We start from the raw sequence: 8015 nt of genomic DNA on the forward strand, positions 1-8015 counted from the left end.
GACAAGCTGCGAGATTAACTATGCTTCAGAGGACGGGGGCTGAGATGTTGTCTAACTTGCGATTCCAGGTTAAACGTTTTAAATTCAATGCTCATGATGCTGGGCTGCTGGTCACTCCTGATCAATTGCTCAGGCATGATCACACACTATATTATTAACTGTGATACGAGGAATGTGATCATGAAGAGACTATTATTATATTATTACTGTGCAGACCTCTGAAAAGAGTATGATGCACAGATCACAAACAAACAAATAGCTTAATCAATATTAATAATTGTTGCTAGACCAGCTAGCTAGTCTTTGCTTAAATTGATCAATGTCCTTAGAGTCAATCACGTGTTGGGGTAGAGAATTCCAGAGTTTGATAGTGGAGGGAAAGAAGGAATATAGATGAGACAAGGTAAAGCTATCTTATCAGTACAGGCTCTACCTTTTGCGTAAGGCCAGGTGATGATTACTTATTTTTTATTGGCCACTCTTCCTCAACTGAGTCCGCAACTCCTTTGCGGAAATCTCAAACTGCCTCTTTGAAATCTCAGCTCATTTGAAACCTTGAAAATATTTGTTTTAAAACCATGTGTATTTATGCAACAACCATACCACTATTTCAGCATGGGCTTATCAATTGAGAGATTGAAAGTGCCTGGCAAACCAAGATTATAAGTGCCCACGCTGAAAAGCACAGGTGCTTATACTCTCTAATTGATAAGCCACTGCTCTGAAATAGTGGTCTGGTTACACAAGACTAATATGCAGCATCATGTGTTCTAAGGGTTTGTAGCTCTCGTAAGGTTCCTAGAAAATGTGAAATGGGAATCTTGGGCTCATGAAAGAGTTTCCAGATACCAAATATCTTGTGATCCAACTAGGTTATACTACAAAAGCTTTTGCTCTGGAATCTTGTTATAAAACTCTTTCCTCTTCAGTATGGAGTGGCGTACATGCTCTATTAGCAAAAGATGATGAATTCATTGTACATCTCATAGATTGTACAAATAATGCCACAACCGCATTAATGCAAAAGAGGTATATACAATTTTGCATTAAAATATCAACATGCAGTGATATTTTGATATGAGTTTTAAAATAAACACTTCATGCTCCTGCATGGATTCTGCTTCTGCAGGCATGCAGTAAAAAGAGTTCCTATAATAGTTGCAAGAGTTCATCAATATTTGTATGAACTATTGATAGTTGCAAAGTGGGCAATAATTCTATGAGAATTGACTGACAGCTAGCCATTCCTTTGACCCTTAGGTAGTCTGGCACTGATTAATAAGGAACAGTGTCATTCAAGCAGTTAAAAATATATCTGTTTTGAATTAGTCACTAAACAGCAAAGGTATCAACTATAATAAGCCTGGTATGGTCTTACTTTAATGATACTGACGTATTTTACACCAGGAAATGGCTGCATCTGTTATACTGTACACCAACTAATCAAATACTTAACAATTTTGAGAAAATGACAAAAGTAGAAAATTAAGAAACAAATTATGAAGCCATTTTCTTTCAAGTAAAAACAAAGAACAGTGAAGCCTGTAGGTCACTCAGTAATAAAGTCAGCTGTCTAAACCAGCCAATTTATAATTCAAGTGCTTTTGGTAAACAAAGTGACAAGTCACTTGCATGTTTATTAGGAAATGTTTTATGCACATGCATTGGGACAAAAGCATGGAATAAGAATGGATTCCATTACTGATATCAAAAAATACATCTTGGGATCAGTTGCTATATAAAAAGCAAAATAACAATAGAATCTTAATTATACCTGTTATCACCTTATTACCTGTTATATAACACACATGATCAGTTATTACCTGTTATCACACATGACCAGTTATATCATGATGATCTAAATTTCTTGCTCTGTAAGTACATTGTTACATGTTAAATGCAAACTTTAGAATTTCAGGGTAGTCTACAAGATGTTCTGAGAGTATCATATGTACAATTTGATTACCATACAGTTTATCTCCTTGATCAAGGTGCCGAGTGGTTGTTGGTACAATGTATGTATAAGTACTCATAATTGTTAAGAATTCCAGCCATGTAATGAAAGGTGTTCACATGAACCAGGATCTTAAGTATAGGGTGATTTAATGGCAGTTCACAGTTTTGTTAGCATGATGTCAAGAGATTGTGATCATATGTTAGTAATTATCAGAAGTACAATTGTTTTCAATGAATAATAAGCTGTTATATAAGTTTGATAAAAGTATCTGCCATGAATATGGCATGTGTCTGTAAAGCATCAATCATTCTTTTATTATTATTATTATTTGTTGTATTGTGCAGACCTCAAGAAGAGTTGGTGCACAAAAGAAACAATAGTACAATTACAATCATACATAATTACTAATTAATTAATTAAACAGTTTCTAGACCAGCTAGGTTGTGCTTGAATTGTTCAATCTCTGTCGAGTTGATCATGTGTTGGGGGTAAGGAATTCCAAATTTTAATAGCAGATGGACAACAAGAAAATTTGTAAGAGTCAATCCTTGTCATTTGTATCATGAATCTTTTATTGTGTCCTCTGGTGTGGTAGATGTCAGAGCTAGGAATAAGGAGATTGTCAGCATTTATATCAATGTGGCAGTTTATGATCTTATATAACATTATAGCCTTCTGTTCATTTCTACATCTGGTTAACGTGGACCAGGTCAGGTTGGATGACATTTCAGTCACACTTGCGTACCGGGAATAATTGTTAGTTACAGATCTCGCTGCACACCTTTAAACATTTTCGATGGTATCAATGTCTCTCTGTGTGTGGGGTGACCAGACAGTGCTTGCATATTCTAATATAGGTTTAACAAGAGCCTTGTAACAATTACTTTTGGTTTGGGGGGATACTTGCTTATATTATGTTGTAAAAAGCATTTTACATTATTGGCAGAATAAAGTTTTATGGATTAAACTCCTAACCACTGAACTGTTAGCATATGTATAGCACACATGGAAAGTTGGTGACAGCCAACAGGGTGTCATCATTCCATTCGTAGTATATTGGTCTGTTGGGTAGATCTTGATAATAGGTCTAGTTGGACTTGCTGTCATGGTTGGGGGTCTGGTGAAAAATCACAATCAGTTGAGTTGTGGGATAAGCTAAAGCAATGTTTGCAGTTTGATCTAGCTTGTCCTTGGAAAGTCAAACTCCACAACATTAGTTCAATTGCAGCCCAGCTGGTTTTTTGGTGGAAGGCTGCCCATTTCCAAAATGGTCTATCATAACCTAACCAACATTCATTCCAGGATGATTAGTTAGTACCCCATCAGATCAGGGATGCGGTGAGGTTTTATTCCTGACAGCACTGCCAAAAACACTGCAGACCCTTTAAGCCACTCTGTCATGCCGGAAACCCTGTAGTGTTTTGATTTCTGTCTTGGGTCATCACCTGTTTGATATGCTCTGACCAGGATAAATTCTTATCAATAGTCACCCCTAAATATTTGGCATGAGTTACTTCCTTTATAGTTTGGTATTGCAGAGTGTATTGAGTTAATATTGGGTGTTTTTTGTTGGTAATTCTGAGAAACTCGCATTTTTGTAGATTAAATGTCATTTTCCAATCTAGTGCCCACTGTTCTAAGATGTCAAGGTTTTGCTGTAGTCTGTGGCAGTCATCTTGTAAGTGAATAGTAGTATACAACAGTACATCATCTGCATATAATTTTATCTTGGATGTGATTCTATAAGGCAAGTCATGAGCAAAGAAACAGTAGTGGAGTAAACACCGTCCCCTGAGGAATGCCAGATGAGACGCTAGAGACGTCACTTTTTTGATCACCAATTATTACATGTTGAGATCTATTCAAGGTAAAGTTCTTTATCCAGTCTAGTATATCTCCACGAATACCATAGTGATGAAGCTTGTGAATAGGTGGTGATGGGACACTCTATTAAACACTTTGGAGAAATCCAAAATACCACATCAGACTGTTCTCCTCTATTTAAGTGTTTAAGCAAAGTTGTTAACTGTCAGTATGAGCCCATTGAGCTGGGATTCACACGATCTTGATTGTCGAAATCCATGTTGTTTGTCGCATAAAATCCTATGGTGAGATAGATGGGTGAATATATGTGAGTACACTATGTGTTCCAGAATTTTAGAGCATATACAAGTTAAGGATACAGGTCTGTAGTTATTAGGAGCATCACGATTGCCCTTTTTAAAGATGGTACAATATAATTATGCTCTTTTTCAATCTGCAGGTAATGAGCACTGATGTAATGATGCTTAAGTAAATGAGAGTAAGTGATGGGGCAAGAAGATCACTGGTTTCCTTTAACTGTTGTGCTGGTATTTCTTCAGGCCCAGAAGCCTTGTCAGTAGTGTACCTATAAGGACTTTAATAGTTCAACAACACCATTAGTGTCCACTTATCCATTGCTGGGGGAGTATCTAATGAAATTAGCGTAAACACTGATTTTTTAGACATGTACTCATTTGCGTAACATAATACCTACCACTTGATAACACTTATGCACACACCAACTAGATTATAAAATTGGGTCTTAGATAATCTTGAATCACGGCATACGTATTGTTGGCCCACTGCATATAATATAGTGCTCATTAATTACATTGTACCTTTTTCAGTTGACACGTGTGTATAAACTACTTGCATTCATGAATATTAAGTTATGGTTTGGTGGCTAGTATATATTTTGATATGTACTCAGTCATGTTGGTACAGATATAGTAGGAATGTATCTGTGTGATGTAAAGTGTAGCATTTGATAATTTGTATATGTACAAACAATGTAATGGCTTAATTGTACATTAGTGTATACATACTCTTCATGCATAACAGAATGGATTCCTATGCAATTTCAAGCCTTGCAAACTGTTGCATACATGTGTAATGTTAGCTATATCTTTTGTCTGTGTCTCCTTTACCTACTTATAAAACTAATATATTTATCAATGCCTTTAGCAACCGAGTGTGGCAAACTCAAGTCTATCAAGCATAGCAATTTCCAAGTGTCATTTTGTTATATTTGCTCATATATAACTGTGACTAATCATGTCTACTGATATAGAAAAACTGTGTGGTCATCTGAACAGTCATCTTTATTTGTAACACTGGGATACCACATTGCCACATAATTAGTTTCTCATCCACCAATATTCAGTAAATATTTTAGCAATGCAGGCGGGAAGATATAATACTATATAAACTAGAAGGGTGAATTAGACAATTCACATGATCCAGAATGCAACATTCTCAGTCTGTTTAATACTAGCTTACTAACTTAAAAAAGTTGCCAAAATTGTTGGTGCGGTAATAAAGAAAATGGTGATGCAGGTGGGGACTAAGTTTACTGCCTGGCCTACTGAATAGTCTTAATTGTTTAATAAGCCAGTTTTGAAACAGTGACTAGGTAATTTTGTTACTCAAATCATCATAGGACAAAAATTTGTGTATGCTTCTCAAATCACATTTTTCGCAGCTACAAACTAAGAGGAGCTCAGTTTTGTTGACTTGGGTCATACACATCTTGAGTCTGCAGCAATTATAAAATGATATTTATTTCTTATTTCAGCTCAAACATTAAATTTACAACTATTATGTCTATAGATATATGTTTGCTGGTCTATACTTGGAGATTGATTACATGGTCCATGGCATGAGGATCCAAATTGTGTAGAGATGTCATGTTATGATTTGTAATTACATGGCTCATGTATTCTCAGACCATCATTGTTGAGATGATATAATAGCAATTTTGAACTTACATCAGCTCTTGCTGTAATTGTGGTAAGCTACAGATGCAGTGATAGATTATGGGTAGTATGCATTTTTAATTTGTTAATTTTCATACCTTGCATTCTAAGCACCTTGAAAATCACATAGCTATGTGTAAAGTCTATAGCTAACTAGTTTTATATTGTGAGGAATTTCTTATTATAACCCTGATATCTATACAACACTTGTATAACTATGTAAGCTAAGGATTATACGAGTAAAGTTGTGTACAGTCATTTATTCAGTATAGTGGTATTGTCAGTTAATGGACTAATATTGTTGCGCTTACAAACTTATAAGTGTACGCTAGGGAAAGGGTTCTTAGTTTCTAAGTGACCAGCAATTAAAGCAATTTTATCCTCCCCTGTAATTTATGAGTTGACAAATTAATGGATACTCCCAGCTAGCTAAGAAGCAATGTAGTGACAATTGTATTGGTATAATATGGTACCACAGTGCCTCAGTATGGAATCTGTACAATCTAGGTACCACTGTAATAATACCACCTCATTATTGTGGCCATCAAACATACCTTAGTAATGAGGCTACCTTATAATATTTTAAAAATACATTTTGGTCCCATAGTTGGCACTGTTGATAAAGTTTCACTGTAGCTATGATACACTTCAAAACTTTGGAATAAACAGTAGCTGCAAATGTGTGTGTGTAATCCAACCAAGTAGCTAATTATTTTCATTGCAAACATGCATACCCAGAGCTGTATGTTGTTTGATATATGACACAATGCTAATTAAGCTACTGAACACATCCAAGACATCGTACCAGGAATCTCATCAAAAAAGTATAGGCTACAAAAAACCTTGTTCTCACTACCTTTAAATCCTTTAGACATTACACCAGTGTATTTAAGCTCAGTGGATAATACAACAGTGTAGCTAGTTGTATTGTAAAGCATTTATATAGAAATACACTACCATGGTACATGAGTTGCATCTATAATTGATAGTTAAATAGCTACCGGATGCATGGTTAATAGTGTGATTAACAGTGATTCATAAGTTCTGAGAAAGATGTAATAGTTTGATTGAGCCATAACCAACACTAATACACACCCATATTATGGCATTAATTACGTTTACTGTTGCTCATTATCTATGCTTGTAAATATATCATACATACATCATTTCATTGATGACATGTCTAATGTTCAATGAACTTGTCTCAGTTACTACTATACCATCCAGTGATGCATATAATTAATGGTACAGATATTACATTCTTAAGCATTTCTAATGTACTATGAAGGATGGCAGTATCGCCGGGACTAATACATGTAGTGTACTCTATATCATCAGTGATGTAGTCTGTATTTTGGGTGAACACCTGTTACTCAATAAATGATTTTAACAGTGGCTGCTTCTGGATCACATCATGTGTATTACTAATGTGACCAGTATTGTTGCGTTGTTGGTCATTTGTTTTGCGGTCATGCACTTGTTGAACTGCATTGGTGGATCGTATATGGCTGGATGCTGCAGGATGCACACTTCTGTTCCTTTTAACTAAGGAACAAAAACATTTGAGGATTAGATACATTCAAAAATTAGAGGAGAGACAAAGGTTCTACTATGTATATAAAAAATAAGTCTACTACTTTGCAAATAACAATTTCATAAATTTAAATGCTATCCATTTAACACTTAGGGGGGATCAATTGCTTGGTCTATGGTATGTAGATTTAGAGATCTTAAGTAGGCATTTGTAAGAGATAATCACTCTTCTATATCAAGAGACATGTCAGTCACACTCACTTAAGTAAATACGATGAAAAGGACAAGTGTGTCGAAGAAAATGTGGCTGCCACTACACGCGCAACAATAAGTATTTAAAATAAAAGCAAGAAAGCACCAGTCCAATCTTATACATTCCTATGGCTCCAATCCATTCCTAAAATAATCCTGTACATTTTCTAACTTGTAATATATATATAATGCTGACATGTTGTTTTCACAGCTATAAACATTTTCAATAATATTATATTGTTAGATGTTTACTGGGCATTTACTGCTAGACAAATGTTAGCACAAACTTTGTTTATATTTCAAAATATTATCACACACGTACTGCACACGCAAATGCTTAATCATGGTAAGCTATCATGTTAACAGTATTGTAGTGTCATGTTGTAGATGTAAGCATTATGGGACAGTTATAGGCATTAATTGGCAAGTTCTGTGTACTATTCCTAAGTTACCCAGTAGAGATTCTGCCAGAACGATTGACATTATTTGTATTG

The sequence above is a fragment of the Dysidea avara genome, chromosome 2, assembly GCF_963678975.1.
Source record: "Dysidea avara chromosome 2, odDysAvar1.4, whole genome shotgun sequence".
NCBI lineage: Eukaryota > Metazoa > Porifera > Demospongiae > Dictyoceratida > Dysideidae > Dysidea > Dysidea avara.